This window comes from Apodemus sylvaticus, chromosome 5, assembly GCF_947179515.1.
Source record: "Apodemus sylvaticus chromosome 5, mApoSyl1.1, whole genome shotgun sequence".
Lineage (NCBI taxonomy): Eukaryota > Metazoa > Chordata > Mammalia > Rodentia > Muridae > Apodemus > Apodemus sylvaticus.
In genome coordinates, this window is record NC_067476.1 from 33603504 (window position 1) to 33621244 (window position 17741).

The window sequence follows — 17741 nt, forward strand, 5'->3', positions numbered from 1 at the left end:
ACTCCTTTTTCCTCTGGCTCTTGCAATGTTTACATCTCCTCTTCTACAATGATCCCTGAAACTTAGGTGAAAGAGCTGTGTTATAGATGTATCAACTGGGACTGGGTTCTACAACTCTTTATTTTGATTGGTTGTGGTTTTCTGTAATGCTTTCTATCAATTTCAAGGCAGAGCGTCCTTGATGAGGGACAACAACTCCATTTACAGGCCTAGACTCCAGAGAAGGATTTGTCTCTAATTATAGTTTCAATTCGTTCCTCTTAAATGACTTCTGAGTGCCAACAGCAGTGCGACACAAACCTTGTGTCTTTCTCTCAACCTGAGAATCTCAATGTTTTCACCTGGAGTTCGACCCTGAACCTGGCAGCTGGCTTTCTTGAGGATCCTGTAGACTAGAAGAAGCTTTCAAAGCATCATAACCACTAGGAATGCCAGTGAAAGGGATTAACATTCTGAGTAGTGACTGTCGCACCATTCACTTTGTCATTTAAGGACATTACGTGAAGTGCAGTCAGGTTGAGAAGCCAAACAATTCCATAAATATAATTAGAATATGACGTTCAGAGTATATGATGGGTTCAGACAAAATCAGCTTAATCTTTATTTGTATTTATTAATTTTTAAGACATTGTATTTATTTTATTTATATTAAATACAAATTTTATTTGTATTTTTGTTTATAGTTACTACTATTTTCTCAATAAGAAATGGATAATAAAAATTGAAGATAGGACCTAAGGTTATCATGGTGAAAAAGTCACATGCGTGTCTCCATTTCCACTTCCTTTTCTAGAGACAACAGTGATCAAAAGTTCTTGTTTATCCTTCCAGAGAGGAGAATATCCACAGACACATATGAGTCCCAGTTTATGCAGGTGGGAGCTTTGGATACACACAGCTGTGCCTTGCCTTTTCCATCTTGTGTTATAAACAGTAATATATGAATATAGTAAGTGTTACAGTTTCTGTGTAATTTTGCACATTATTTCAATACACATATACCCAGAAATATTTGGTCTGTGTTGATTGATATATTAATTAAATTAGCTCTATTGACCTACTGACATGCATTTGACATATGAGGACTTGTACACAGTGAATGTACATATTTGGGCGCATTGGATATTCGCACACACTTGAGCCTATCAACTACCATGACAAAGCAGTGTGGAGATCTATCATCTCCACCAAATTTGCCATGTTCTCAAGAACAGCAACATGAAAATGATTCTCTTAATGTATTCCAAAATGCCTAGTTCTAGCTCATCCACAGGTATTGTGCTGTATACTAGATTCCAGAACTCAGTGATTTTGTATAATGGAATTTTGCACTTATTTTTTAACAGTTCCTTACTTTTATATTTAATGTCATGGTGAACATTACCAAGTTGCCTGGTGTGATGGTTCGTATAAGATTGGCCCAGGGAGTGATCCTATTAGGAGGTGTGGCCTTGTTGGAGTAGGTGTGTCACTGTGGGTGTGTGCTTAAGACCCTCACCCTTGCCTGGAAGTCAGTCTTCTACTAGCAGATGAAGATGTAGAACTCTCAACTCCTTCTGCACCATATTTGCCTGGATGCCGCCATGTTTCTGCCTTGATGACAATGGACTGAACCTCTGAGCCTGTAAGCCAACCCCAATTAAATGTTGTCTTTTATAGAACTTGCATTGGTCATGGTGTCTGTTCTCAGCAGTAAAACCCTAACTAAGACACCTGGGAATATTGTCTGTCCTCTGTTTCAATGCTCAGAATAGGAGAGTGCTTGTTTCTCTACAGTGTGGTGAATGTAGTACTTTCAAACCCTTTGATCTGTGACATATATGAGTTACACAGATGTTTTGAGTCTGTGCTTGGTGATGAGGGAATATGGATATCTTCTGATCTGCTTGTAAGCCCAGAATAATTCCTTTTGTGTCTATATTAGGATTACTAAGCAGCCTTTAAGGGCAATAACAACACACAGCCTTTGGAATAAGGATTTATATTGTCATTTACATTGCCAATAGTACTTAGTAAATTTAATGTAAATACTGTTTTATTTCCTTATGAAATACTGTTGAAAGCTGAGGATTCTTTCATACTTTCATTATTGAAGGGAAGAAAACATAATACATTTCTTCTTATACTTGCTTGATTAGTATGGTAGTGGGATAAGTCTTTGCTTGGTAAATATTTTTCCCCTTTAAAACTGATTTATTTTTTTACTTCTTAAGTCAAAACATTCCTTGAAATAGATATACCAATAAACTGTTACAAACAACCAAATTTATTTTTGCCAGCATGTTTAAAAGTCTCTTGCAGCATTATTTTAGTTTTATGAAGAAGCAAATTGGTCATAATTAACATTTAGAAGTATCTTCTTGGTAAGCAAACATTTTCATTCAGTCTGTTCTCTGGCAACCACTTTCATTTGAGATGCTTGGCTTACAAACACTGTTGTGCACTAATTGTAGAAACCCAGAGCCTGGCATTCTCTCTTACTTTGATAGAAATGTGAGCTGCTTTGCATAGGTTGTATTTATTAGCTATTTTGGTGACTCACATTGTCTGTGACTAATGTGGAAATGCTAAATGAGAGTTAAGAAGACCATGAGAAGAATAGACTTTGCAAAGTGAATATATTTAGGGTTGGTTCAAAGAAATTGGATCCTATTCAAGGAAACAAGCAGAGACAAACAAATGTAGGGAACAAAAGATGTTTTTGTCAAACCTGTGGCCATCCCCCCCATCCCCCCCATCCCCTACCCCCCCCCCCCCCACTCCCGTGCTGGGGTAAGGTAAGACTAGGAATAAAATTCAGAATGTTACACATGGTAAGTAAGCTTCCTACCATTGAGCTACACCCCAGGGTCTGCCAAGCATATACTTAAACTCTTTTCCTACCAAGTAGTTTTAGAGAAAATGAAATACAAGGTGATTAAAGTAAAACTAATAGCAAATTCCCAATGTTTCAACACAGTAATCTAACAATGGAATATTTCTGGCCATGATTTTAGAGAATATATTAATGCCATACTCTAATCTAGTGATTCCAAACTTTCCTAATGCTGTTACCCTTTAATGTGTTCCTCATCTTGTGGTGATCCCAAAACATAAAATTCATTGCTTCTCATAACTGTAATTTTTCTATTATTATGAATCATAATGTAAATATGTGATGCAAATAATATATGATATCTGACCTCTGTGAAAGGGCCACTTGACTACCAAAAAGATCAAAACCCATAGGTTGAGAACTTCTCTCTATCTCTAATCCCTAGAAGCCTAAAGATTCTCAACTAACTTCCTGAAATATCACATATGCCAGACAGACTTCCAGGTAGCATCACAGCCTCCTAAAAGCTACCTCCCATCAAGTGTGGTTAGAATTATGGTTAGAATTATGGACAAAAACAAAGGTGAAAGGTGTCATTGCCATTCTTGCTTTATGTTACAAAAGGCTGCCTTCTTAACAGGTTTGCCTCAGAGATTCTCTTAACAGATTTTTAAAAGCACGTTGAACACTGTGGGCTGTTTATGTGAGAAGATCCACATGGCCAGAGACGCAAGATTCCTTGGGTATTGAGGACATAAGCTAAAAGGAGTTGAATTATTCCACCAGCCATCTGAGCTTTGATAGGACAGGAAGCTCAGGCAAGACCACTACAGTATAGGCTCATGTGTTAGTTATTTAATTGTCAACCTGACACAACCTAGAATCACTTATAAAAAAGGGAGTCTTAATGAAGAATTGTCTAGGTCAAATTGGACTGGGATCAATTCTCTGGGAGGTTGGCTTTTTAAAAATTAAACTTTACTAAAATATGTATAAATAAATAAGGCATCACATAAGATATGAAGGAGAATACAAAGCTAATTGTTTTCTAGTTCTAATTGCTATCTGAGGATATGAGGATACATTTGATATCCAGAGTTAAAAAATTAACAGGATACTTTACAACATTTTAAGTGTAAATTCTTGTTGTATATATAAGTCCACAGAACTATAGAGACTTGAGTCTAGTTAATTTTGGTGTGGGTGACTGAGTTATTAACTGATATTGAAAAGCTCAGCCCATTTGGGTAGCATCATTTTTTTTTTTCTAGGCAGGCAGACCTGAACAGTATAAGAGAGAACAAGCTACCGGAAATCAAGCAAGGATATGTTTATTCTCTTGTTCTTGACTTTGGATATGTAGTGACTAACTGCTTTGACTTTCTACAAATGATGGCCTGAACCTTTGAATTATAAGCCAAATATGTTCCTATATGTCAGAGCAATATGTTGCTTTTGGCCAGAGAAAGAGAAATAAAAGTGGAATACCTTGTGGGATACTGAAGTAAGGAATACAAATAGCCTGTGTTGAGCTCTCAGAAACTATGATGGAGTAAATATGGTTCTCTTTCAATGTATAAAATTCTGGGGATTGTGATATTCCACAGATTAGGTCCTGCAGTTAGGTAAACCTACTTCTGGATTAATGAGGGTTTGCTCACTGTCCTTCTTTGGGGACCAGTTATACTTTAGTTTGGCATTAAAAATACACTACACCATCCCAGTAGAATGACCTCACTTCTTTCTCTTGAACTCAGGAATGACCAGATTTCCTAAGCTTGTAGAAAAGCAGGAAAAAGCAGATATTTTGTCAGCCAGCTTGGCACTAACTGTGTTTTTTTCTCTCTGTGCCTGAAGTCATTTAAAAAGAAAACAACAATAGCAGCAGCTTTTCTTCTTGTTAGTTAGAGCACAAATCTAGTTCTAGTGTTTCCCCCTGGAAAGAGCAATTCTGCCAAGCACACAAGGAACAAATTGCCGTGCAGGTTTTTTTAAGGGGTAGATTAATTCCCTTGTGCAATTGTCATTGACTGATTGCTTCACATAATATTTTGCTTCTGTTTCTTACAGAAATGGGACCTAGTGAAGGCCAATCTAGAGATTGCTATACCCAGGGATACTGTCTGGAAAGACCTTTAAAGATTAGAATAGAGTCCAAGGAAGGAGATTGGAAGAAGTACCATGCCAGCCTTAGCAAATGGCTTTTGCTTTCTAATCGTTGAAGAAGGACTGACTGAAAACAGCACATCCAGTGAGACAAAAGCCATTCACCTATGACTATAACTGTCACAGCCAAATTCATTAGCAGGCTAAAAATAAAATAAAATAAAATAAAATAAAATCTTAATTGAACCATCACCAAGGACTTAGGGGTTTGTAGACTCTTAGCATCTCTCTCATTGTAGAGATGAAAAGAATTAAACCTATACTATTCAAATATTTAATGTAGTAGAAAAAGGCAAGAGAATAGGCATCAAGCAAATGCTACTTTAAATTGATTACTTAGGGCAAGAAATTTCTAGAATTTGTGCAACCAACTATTAAAGTTTTTTGGTGTTTGTTTTGTTTTGTTTTTAGAAATATGTCAACATGCATCAGTGTAAGTGGGAATTAATTTCTACATTTTATCTAACTTGGATATCATTTTTGATCTTTGAGACTGAGTCTTACTATGGAACACTGCCTGGACTAGAACTTGCTATACAGACCACAGTGGCTTCATATTCATAGCCATCTGTATGCCTATGCTTCTTATATACTGATATCAAAAGTGTGCATTGCCCTCCAGATCAAATTTGCCATTTAAAAATTAAGATTATCTTAACTCAGATATCTTGGGTTTATAATTCTTACTTTGCTATTTTTTAATTAAACAATTTAATTCCTTTTATCTATGTATATTGAAGTATAATCAAATAATAAAAATCATTTGTAGGTGAATATCACTATATTTAAAAATCTACTCTCTTAGCAACTTAAAGCAGCAGGTCTCAATCTGTGGGCCATGACCCCTTTGGGGAATGAATGACCCTGTCACAGGGGTTGCCTATCAGATATCCTGCATATCAGCTATTTACATTATAATTCGTAAAGTATCAAAATTATAGTTATGAAGTATCCATAAAGTAATTTTATGGTTGGAATCATTACAACATATGGAATTGAAGAGAGCTATTTAGAGATCATATGTGCGCGCATCAGGATGTGTGTTTGCTACAAGCAAATACTAGGATAGTTTACATAAGGGACCGAGGCAACTGAGGTTTGGGAACTGGCAGGGTGTTAGCTAAGGGGTTCAGGAACCATCCCCAGGTGGCTGCCGAGGAGTGACCCTAAAGAAAACTCCCCTGTTCTGGAAAGGAAAGGTCTGGAGCCAGCCTCCTAGGGGTGAAGGAGATCCAGAGCCTATAAACTTGACTTCCTGGGGGTGGGGGAGTTCTAGAGCAGGTAAACACATTCCAAAGGACAAACTGGCTTGGGGGGGGTGTTGTCATTTTTCCTTCTCGTGCAGGACGACCCCAATGCACATTGGAATAATAAATTCCTCTTGCTTTTTGCATCGATTCTCAGCTCTGTCTTGTTTACCTGGGGAGGGGCAGGGGTGGGGAGTCCCAGGAAAGCCAAGGCTCTTTGGAGTCTTACAGACTTATATTAAGAATGTTGAGAATCACTTAAAGTACACAAGTAGTTTATAATACTGTATTTACTCTATCTCTTAGTTGGATGTGATCGTCAATAAGTTTCTTAAAGTGTTTGTCACTGTTTCTATAACACACACACACACACACACACACACACACACACACACACCTATGTTTTTTGAGATAATTAGTATGTCAATACATTATCTAAGTAAACGCAGCCTATCTATTTGTGGTTGCCACTTGTACTTCCAGAGAGGAAGCTTGGCCACATCACTGAAGAACTCCTACACACAAAGTTGGTTCATACACTTTTAGTTTTTCTTTTCCTGTGCTTCCAGATTGGCTGCATCACATACTTGTTAGAAGAGCTGTAAAAATCACAGCTTTCTTTAAATCTTTTCCTTGTTATAGTCCCTCTACCAGCTGTTTGCTCTCTAGCAACAAAGCTGGAAACATGGTTTTAAAATCTAGTCATCTTAATGAAGGAGAAAATGGTTTTATTGTTTTGTTTTTGTATTTGTTTTTGATTCTTATGTACTCACTTCTTGGCACCAGCTTGTGAGGTGAGTGGACATTTATGGATGGCTAGCAAGAAATGGAATTGTTCTAAAATGAATTTTGCCTTTTCCATTGCCAGACATACCAAGTTACATGGTATAATAAAAGTGCCTCCCAGGACAAAAGATTGACCTCGAGACCTGTCTGGATTGGCAAGTAATTTATAGAGGCCTGATGAAAATGGCCTGGGAATTTTGAGTGTGCAAAGAGTCGACCATGTAGTGTGTGGTGATATCGAAGTTAGGTTTGATTTGAGTGAGGCTTAATTCTTAAGAGGTTTCTGATCCAGGCAGACAATATTTAGGACAAGAAGAGATTTAGGATGGCTATATTTTAGATTACATTTTAGATTTAGCAAATAGAGGTGGAAAGCCTTACTGAAAGAATTTAAAATCATGGTTCACTCCTTGGAGGAATGAGTTCATTTAGGAGAGCAGGTAAGGCCCCGATTGTAGAGAATAGCCGCTTAATCTGAATAAGGAATAAGGCTTAGGATTTGGCCTAGATAGGGTGGGTAAGGTAGATTTGTAGGAAAAACACTGGACCCAGATTGGACTATGCTGAACTTTTTAGAAGATAATGCTGTTGGTAACTTGAATGAGGCTCAGGCACATACTCAGTGGTTTAAATTTGTAATATACTGTTTTCTTGACCTTTGCAAAGCAGAACCTTTTTAATTTTAAAGAGGTCAAATGCACAGCCTCCACTATTATTAGCATATAGGTGTTTGCTGACATGTGTGGAAATGGAAATTTGAAAGAAGTTGGTCCTTGACCTCATCAGCATGGGTAGTTTCACCCCTTTGTGTCTAGAAAAGAATTTATGTAAATATTCTTATCCAAAATTGGGCTTGAGTACCATGTTTATTTCTAACCAACCAATTTTAATGCTCAAATACAGTCAATTTAATTAGCTTGTCTGGATAATTACAACTATTATCTAATTTATACAATCCTACTAAATGTACTTAGGGGTGCTTAAGAAGTTGATGGTTGAAACCTTATATCTAGCATGTTTATTTGAAGACTACATCAATATAATGAGGTTAAATAGGATCTTTTTTAGTTAAAACGAGATAATGGAATAGAATTAATTATCCCTAACTTTTCCTATTTCATAATTTTTCTATACTTGAATAAGATTCTTTTGTTGACACTTGTATATATTAAAGAAAATACCTATTTCGTTAGAAGATCTATTTGATTTTCTAAAATAATCCTTTTTAAGAAAATCATATGTTGTTGATATTTTAGCTTTTTATTTTTTACCAGGAGACTATGGAAAATTCAAGCTGTATTTTCTGAGCCTACTAAAATTAATATGCATATTCAAGCTATTCAAACACATGTGTATCAATTGACACCTGGAACAGGAGATTTTTTGACAACGTAAAACAACATTTATAATTTGTTCAAACAACTGGATAAGAACCAAAGTGTCATTTAGAAACAGAAAATCTCTCACAGTAAGCCAAATTAAGATTGCCAGTAGCCAAATGATGCATTAGATGGATAAATACGGACTCACTGTCTTCCAAATGCATATTGGACATTAGCCCACTGAAATGACTGAAGTCAATGTTAGCTAACAAATGTTGCCTCATTTGAAATTTAAAAGGTAGCCCATAACATTTTGGTGACAGACTAATTTTCATTTAGTGGTGAAATTGTTATTGAAATCTATTTCCCCTTTTCACCCTCATATGTATTGTCTTTCTCTGACTAAATGATTCATCTATTTGTCTAACAGTAGTCATTTACCTTTGATGATCACAGCAAGGTCTTGACTTTAGGAAACAATTGCTAAAGTACTTATCAAGAGACCAAATTAGTTTTCATCATAAGTGTTCATAGTTTCCACTTTTGTCAGTATTCCAAAGTTGGTCACTTTTCTTTTCCTTCCTTGTGGAATTGTCTTTGTTTGTTTACCTGGGTCATGTCATTTAAGGAAAAGGACTCCCAATGAGTGCAGGGATGAGTCATCTCTGCATAGTTCATCAGATGTACTTCTGAGAAGTATGACAAAGAGACTGCTACTGCTACTTGTCATTGCCATGGAAAACACTGGGTGGTTATATGACAGTAAACAGAATGTATACATTGATTAAAGACTTACACATCACTTAGTTAGCAGTGAAATTAATTCAAAAATGCATATTGTATATAAAGTCCTCACTTTAGAAAGATATTTACAATATCTTTAGAAAAAATATATATCTTTAGAAAACAATTACATGTAAGTGTTGTATCAATCTAATTATTAATCAAGTATTTTGGGGAATGCAAAAACTATATTGAGATACTCAAAAGAGTAAATAATTCAGGCACTGACAAAAATAAGGCATAATAGTAATTATTATTTAAGCAAGCGGAACTATTGATAACAGTTTTAGTGTACACTTAGTTTTATTTTATTTTCCTTTTTAAGAATCATAGGCTTTTCCTCTGTAGCCTATGCTGGCCCAAAACACAAAGCTGTATCTGCTCTGGAGTGCAAAAATTATGTGCATGTGTCACTCTGTGCAACTCTAGGAAAAAAATGTTTACCATCCCCTAAAGACAAAACAAGCAAAAAAGACAAAAAAACAAAAATGCAAGTAACAATAAACCAAAATACGAACTAGGCATGTAGAATAGTTGGTATTCCTATGTAGCATGGATGAGTCTCGGGCTTCACTACCAAGCATCTTAAAAATGAAATATGCTAGCACATGTCTGTAATCCCACCGCGTGGGAATGGAAGAAGATCAGTTCAATAGCATCTTCAGCTATACAGTTAGAGGTAAATTTAGGCCACAAGGGACATAACTCACTTCTATTCAGTCATGGCCTGCCTTCCTTCCATTTGCCAAGAGCCCCGTTGTGATGCCTAGTGTCCTAGATCCTCTTTGTCCTCAATGATGGCATATATGATGACTAAATTGCAAGTGGCAATTCAATTGAGTATGTCTCTGGATCCTGAAATACAGGGTCATTTTCCTCCCACCATAATCTGTCTCTTCTGGCAAGCTTCAACCTTGTCTCCATCTCAGGTGAATCCTGGGTTATATCTTTACAAGATGAAGAAAATAGTGTGTCTAGAGAATCTTCACTGCATCTCATCCTCTGCTACCACCTTCTACTCTGGAACAATCTCACCCAGGCAGCTACAAAATGTGTGATATTTTGCCTATTTGTTATACCTCAATATGTCCAGGATTACAATCATTCAAGAGTGGTCCAGTCTCATCTGTCACACTTCCCCCACATTCCCTTGCAACAAAGCCATATGTCTTCTCTCACGTGCGTACCACTTTCTCATGCCAACCATTTTCATGTCTCCTTAATGATGTTCTTTTCCTTATGGAAACGGTTCTGAAATCTAAATGGCCATAAGCAGAAATACCTCCTTTTAAAAAATGTTTTGAGTTCTTAATAAAATTACATTTCTTCCTTCCCTTTCCTCTCTCCTAACCTTTTCATGCACCACTCTTCATTCTCCTTCAAATTCACAGCTTCTTTGTAGACCTGCCTGCCTATTTTTTTTCCAAAGCTGGGCCTGTTCAGCTTTGCACACTCAATTATATAAATTCCCTTACATCTTTTAGTTCCGTTCTCCTTAGCCAGTTGGCAACCATGTGCCAATTGCCAACCCTGCAGGTGTGACAGCAGGTATAATAATATCTAACAGCAGATCTCTATTGAGTTCTTGGCAGATTTTTGTTAGGGCAGATTCTCTAAATTACTAATTTTCTTCATCTCATGAAGATATATTCCAGAATTCATCTGAAATGGAGACAAAGTGTTTCGTTTGAGCTTGCCAGGAGAGATAAACTACAGTGGAAAAATGACCCCAAATTTCAGGATTTATGAGCATGCCACTTGCAATTCACTCAGCACATATGGCATCATTGAGGTCAAGGTGGATCTAGGACAGTAGGCATCACAACAGAGCCCTTGCCAAGTGAAAGGAGAACAGGCTATGACCTAAAGTTTTATAGGTGCTAGCCAGTTATCAGTGACGAAGAGGCAAGGAAAAATGTCTTGTTAAAGTCAAATGTGCTGCTCAAGGGCACTTGGTATAATTAGGTATCTTTGTTTTTCATGTTCCAAAAGAAACATACTGTGAAACACTTGTAGTTCTAGTAGACACTGAACAAAATATGGAGAATGTAAACTGCTCTGCATATATTCTTTGTATTTCTTAGATATTATTATAGATGGTTCTTGGTTTTAATCTTGACTCTATTGTTTACTAAGCGCAGGATGAGGTAGATTGTCTAAACTCTATGAGCTTCAGTTGACTCCTCCAGAAAGTGCAAGTCATCTATAGTATACTAGGGATACTAGGAGCAAAGCACATGATACACATAGAATTTAACACAAAGCCAAGGCTATATGAACCACAAGATGATGACCATCTTTAGGAAGACCAAAAATAAGTGTGTTCCTCAAACAGAAGTGCACTATATATCTTAACTCATATAGATGTCTGGATGTCTTGGAGAGAGTTGTGAGTTAGAGAATGGAGTTGTGGGATACCCAGGCCCAGCTTATCCTAAATGTTGTAATGACTGAGTGTCAAACTGCATTTGTCTGGGTCTCTTGAGATCAGATTATGATGGTCTAGAGCAGGAGAGAGGGACAAAGTCAAGAGATGAGGAGATAAGTTTGAACTTCTTTTGAGAGTTTTTTGTGTGTGTTTGTGTGGGAGGGGGTAGGGTATATAAGAGGAAAGGCAAGCCCACTTGGAGGTAGGTCCTTGTGGCTCACTTATTTCTCCATCATAAAATTGCATAAACTCCCCTATATTCAGAGAAGCACCTCTCTAACACCTATGAGACACACCAATACAGAGCTATGTCTGTTTTACCAAAACCTAAAGGAACCACTGCTCTTCAGAGTCAGTTGAGGTAAAATTTTGTTTTTACTACCTAGAGGTATGAATCTAGCTTACATGGGATGGGATCAGATATTGGTACAACAGTTTGTCTAGTTATTTCTGTCTCTGATTTGAAGCCGCTTTTCTGCTGTGTGAATTCAGGGCATGAATTTGACTTGAGTGGGAAAATAGCTTCATTGGGATATATGATTCATTTGATTGCGAAGTTGAGTCATGACCTATGTTGCTCAAAACAATACCAGTTCATTGTTTCACAATTCTGAAGGCTAGTAATGTAGATAGAGGGTTTACTTGTTTCTTCCTCATTTATGGTGTTATTGGTCAGGTGTTCTTGATACTACTTGCTTGTAATTGTCCCAATCTAGCTCTGTGACTTTGTCATCTTGGTCAAGTCTTCATCCCATCTTCCCTCTGTGTGTCTCTTATTTTATTGGTCTATTTCCGAAGTGATGCTACTTATTAGACCGAATTCTGAGGCATCATGAGCACTTTTTTTGGGAAAAGGATGATGCAGTTCAAGGCAAAATAGTTCAATTCTCCCAATTAGTATCTTCATTTGCAAAATACATTTGCTCTATTGCAACCTTTTCCAAAAATTTCATGATTATAGAATGTCCTTGTAAGTTCCAGTCTTCCCTAAACATCATCATCTCAAAGTTCCATACTTAATTATCTAAATCATTAAAATCAGTTGTATTTATCCCGAGGGGGAAAATTCATTTCCATTGCTGAACCTCTGAAACTAGACAAACTCTCTGTTCTAAAATACAAAACTGTATCCAACAAATGATAGATATTTATACTGGGCATGGTGGTTCATGACTAGTATAATTTAAGCCTTTTGGTGGCAAAGAGACAGAAGCAGAGGGATTGCTAATTCCAGACCCATCTAGGCTACATAGTGAAACCCTGTCACAAGACAAGGCAAGACATTCCCATTTCATAAAAAGAAAGCTGGAAGGGATGAGAAGTAATGTATGACCAACAAATTGTAAACCTAGCATAAAAGATTCATTACATTTTAAGTTTTAGAATCCTTATGAATCTGGAGTTCAGATCTTGTTCTTAGACAGAATCTCTAATAATCATTTGCTCCTAAGTGATATCATCACCTATTGTTTTCAAACACAGAAAATGAGAGCTATGCTATGTGTTTATGTCTTTCAAGTCTTGTTGACGGAGCAGCCCTGATAGTTTCTGAACCACATTTGGGGATCACTCTTCCCTTATCTTATCTATAATACAAGCTAGTCAGCTTTATTCCTGCAGGTCCCAGGGACATGACAGCCATCTTCCTTCTCGAAAAATTTCTGTCCTGGCTGGCAGTATTGCTTCTGAGATGATTGGATTGCATTAAAAACTCATATACCTTATCTCATTAATGGAGGCTTGCCTGGCAATGCAATTGATTTTTCTTCCAGCACATGCTTTGTTAATTTTTTTATAATATATCTATGTTAAGAATTTTCTAATATACAACTGCTAGATTCTTTTCCTTAATACTCTGTTCCTCCATATGTTACTTTCTTCTTGTATTTTGATATTGGTGAAAAGAATAAACAATACTTTGCCTTCGTTATTTTGCATGGACATTTCTTCAACTAAATATCTACTTTGGACACAAGCTATACTTCATGTTCAATATAGCCAGGTTCTTTGACATTTAATAAGAGTACAACCTTCTTCCAGGCCCCAGTATCATATCTGTCACTTATGTCTGAGGCCTTGCCCATGGTATCTTCATTGTTTTTTTAGATTAGGATTTTAATTTTTCCTTTTCCTTTCATTTCATTATCTTAGTTTTAGCTTTTTATGTTTTATTGAGGTTTTCACAAATGAGCTCTGTATTCACATCATTTTTTTAACTCACCCTCTCTTCTCCAACTCATTTCCTGTTGCTTGTTCTTATTTATTATTGTTGCACACACACACACACACACACACACATATACACACACACACAGAAACATGCACACACACAATGTACAGATTTACTTTAGTATTACTGGTATGTGTGTGTGCTAATAGCTAACCATGAGGGAATGGATAACTTATTGGGGAATTATCCTTGCAGAGAGATTTCCAGCAGACATTGATGATTCTAGCTTTTCATTTATTGGTGGGACTTTATGAGATTTTCACATCCAGTTTGGCATGTGAAATAGTATTATCATTTCTTCTCAATTTTTCATCAATTTGTTGAGAACTTCATAGAGTGATTTGATAGTATTAAATTTAATAGTATTAAATGTTACATATTTAATAATATATTTTATATATTTAATAATACAATAATATTAAAATACACATATCTTGAATCCATTCCCCTTTCAATACCAGTCAACTGTGAATCTCCTTTTCTTAATTTTGACTTTAATTCTTTGAGACAGGGTTCCTCTATGTAATCTTGGCTGTCCCATGTAGATCAGGCTGTCTGTAAATTCACAGAAATGACCCCTGGCTCTGCCCCTTGTGTGCTAGGATTGAAGAGATGTGCCACCACTTCTGTTCTGTGTCACCTTCTGGTGGGGGCAATAAGTAGTTTCTGATGGTTATCTAAGCTTGGGGCATGACCAACCCACCAGAGGCTGCACCCACAAACAAACAAACAAACAATCAACTTCTAGGAGTAATCAATTGTGGATTGTTCCTTAGCTGGGTTTGGGACTTCTTAGCTCCCTCCATACTGAGATTTTGTTTCACTTGAGCTTGTGCAGATCTTGTTCAAGCTGTCACAGCTACTGTGAGTTTATAGGTTCAGCTGCTTGGCTGTGTCTATGCAGTGGTTTGAAGGAAAATGGGCCCTGTAGGCCCATATATTTGAATGTTGGTTGCCAGTTGGAGGGTCGTTTAGGAAGGGTTAGGAGGCATGGCTTTGTGGAAAGAGGTTTGCACCACTGTAGTTGGGCCTTAAGGCTTCACAGAATCATCACTACAGCCAGTTTCTCTGTCTCTTGCCTGTGGATCCAGATGTAAGCTCTCAGCTATTCCCTCAGCACCATGCAGGTCTGCATGCTGTCATACTTCTTGCCATGATGACTGTTGACTAACCATCTGAAACTTTACTAAACTCCCAAGTAAATTCTTTCTTTTATGTAATTCCTTAACCATGATATCTTATCACAGCAACAGAATAGTATCTAAGACAGTTTGGAAAACAGTTTCCTTTTAGTCACCCACTATGTTTAGATCTTCGGCTTTTCTGCTTCTTATTCTATAATGATCTCTGAGCTTCCCAAGGAAGGGTTATGGTACAGATGTCCTATTAGGCTGATTGTTCCACAGTCTTACTTTTATCACCTTACCAGTTGTGGTTCTCTGTGTTAATCACCACTAATTGCAAAAAAAAGATATTTTGATGAAGGGTAACAGATGTACTGATCTATGAATATGACAATAAGTAATTAGGAGTTGGTTTAATATCATGTCCATTTAGCAGAGTGATAGTAGTAGTTTCTTCCTCAGGGCCTATGCTCCATTTGACCTATTAACAAAAGTTTGTGTCCAAATATTGGTACAGGATAGGTGTGATCTGAGATAGACTAGATAAGGCTAGTGAATGAGCAATTTAATTGGGCCAGGGAAAGATGGCTCCAAACCCATGGTTCTATAGCTGGGCCAGGCAAAGCAGTCATAAATAAAGAAGATAACCAGTGACAGGTCTGAAAATTCTGTCTTCCAGGTTTTCAGATGGAGGAATGTTGGGGAAGGGGAGACAAGGAAGATGCTACATACCCAGGAAGTGATATGTATAGACAAGGATTTGTAGAATGAAGATATGGAGCTAGAGTTATAAATTTACAGATGAAAGATGGTTTGGGGGAAGGAGAAAAAGAGAAGAAACTTACTTAGGATAGGTGGCTTCTGCACACTCCAGGACTTTTATTATAAAGGGATGTTGTATTTTGTTAAAGGCCTTTTCTTTATCTAATGAGATGAAAATGTGGTTTTAATAATTTTAAAGTTGGTGATTAGACTTTTTGCCTTATATATGTTGAACTATCCCTACATATCTAGGATAGAGTCTTTTTGATCATGGTAGATGATCTTTTTTTTTTTTTTGATGTGTTGTTGGGTTCAGTTTGCAAATGTTTTATTCAGAATGTTTGAGTCTGTGTCCATAAGGCATATTAGTCTTGATTTCTGTTGTTGTTGTTGTTGTTGTTGTTGCTCTTTTGAGTCTTAGTGTAGTATTGGAATCAAGATAACAGTGGCTTCTTAACATGAATTGGGAAATGTTGTTTAGTTTCTGTTTTGTAGACTAATTTGGGCAATATTGGTACTCATACCTTAACAGTCAGAACATCTTGCCCTAGGCTTTTTGGGGGGGGGTGAAGGGACTGGGATAATATTAGTTACTGTTTCTCTTTTTACTAGAGGTAATGGGCCTATTTAAACTACATGTTATCCTGCTTTAACGTTTTTAGATCATATGCATCAAGAGATTCACCTGTCTTTATCTATTTTAGTTTAGAAGAATACAGATTTTTAAAATGATCTACTTATGATTCTCTGAATTTTCTTGGTGTCTGTTGCCCCTTCATTTCTAATTTTATTAATTATGATGTTCTTGTTTTCCATCTTTTGAGTATTTGGCTAATTTTAAGGGTATCATTAAGTTATTGAACTGAGATCTCTCCAGTGTTTTTATGTATACATTTAGTGTTATGAACTTACCTCTTTTATCACTTGGATATCACTTCACTGTGTACCACAAAAGCTCAGAATACCCAAGATACAATTCACAGACCACCTGAAGGTCAAGAAAAAGGAAGACCAAAGTGTGGATACTTCGGTCTTTCTTAGAAGGGGGAAAAATTCCCATGGGAGGAGATACAGAGAAAAAGTACATGGAGCAGAGACTGAAGAAAAGACCATCCAGAAACTGCCCAACCTGGAGATCCATCCCATATACAGTTACAAAACATAGACACTATTGTGGATACCAAGAAGTCCTTGTTGACAAGAGCCCGATATAGCTGTTTCCTGTGAGGCTCTGCCAGTGCCTGACGAATACATATGGGGTTGCTCTCAGTCAATGATTGGACTGATCACAGGGTTCCCAAAGAAGGAGCTAGAGAAAAGACCCAAGGAGCTGAGGGGGTTTGCAGCCTCATAGGAAGAACAACAATATGAACCAACCAGTAACCAAAGAACTCCCAGGGACTAAACCACCAACCAAAGGGTACACATGACAGGACCCATGTTTCCAGCCACATATGTAGAAGAGGATGGCCTTGTGGGACATCAATGAGAAGAGAGGCTCAGTGCTACAGTGTAGGGGAATGCCAGGTCAGGAAAGTAGGAGTGGATGTGCTAGTGAGCAGGGGGAGGAGAGAATGAGATAGGGGTTTTTTGGAGGGGAAACAAAGAAAGGGGATGGGGGAACTAGAGAAAGGACCCAAGGATCTGAAGGGGTTTGCAGCGCCATAGGAGAAACAACGATATAAGCTACTCAGTATTCCCAGAGCTCCTAGGAACAAATATATCAACTAGATAGTACACATGGTGTTACCCATGGCTCCAGATACATAGGCAGCAGAGGATGGGCTTGTTGGACATCAAAGGGAGGATCAGCCCCTGGTTCTGGAAAGGCCCAATGCAACAGTGTAGGGGAATACCAGGACAGGGAAGAAAGATTGGGGAACAGTGGGAGGGGAGATGGCTTATGGGACTTTTGGGGGGTGGCACCAGGAAAGGGGAAATCATTTGAAATGTAAATAAAGAATATATCTAATAAAAAATAAAGAAAAAAAGAAATGCGAGTAAAGAAAGTATCTAATAAAAAAACTGTACCTTTTAAGTGAGATATCTACTTCTTCTACCTTGTCTTCATACCTGAA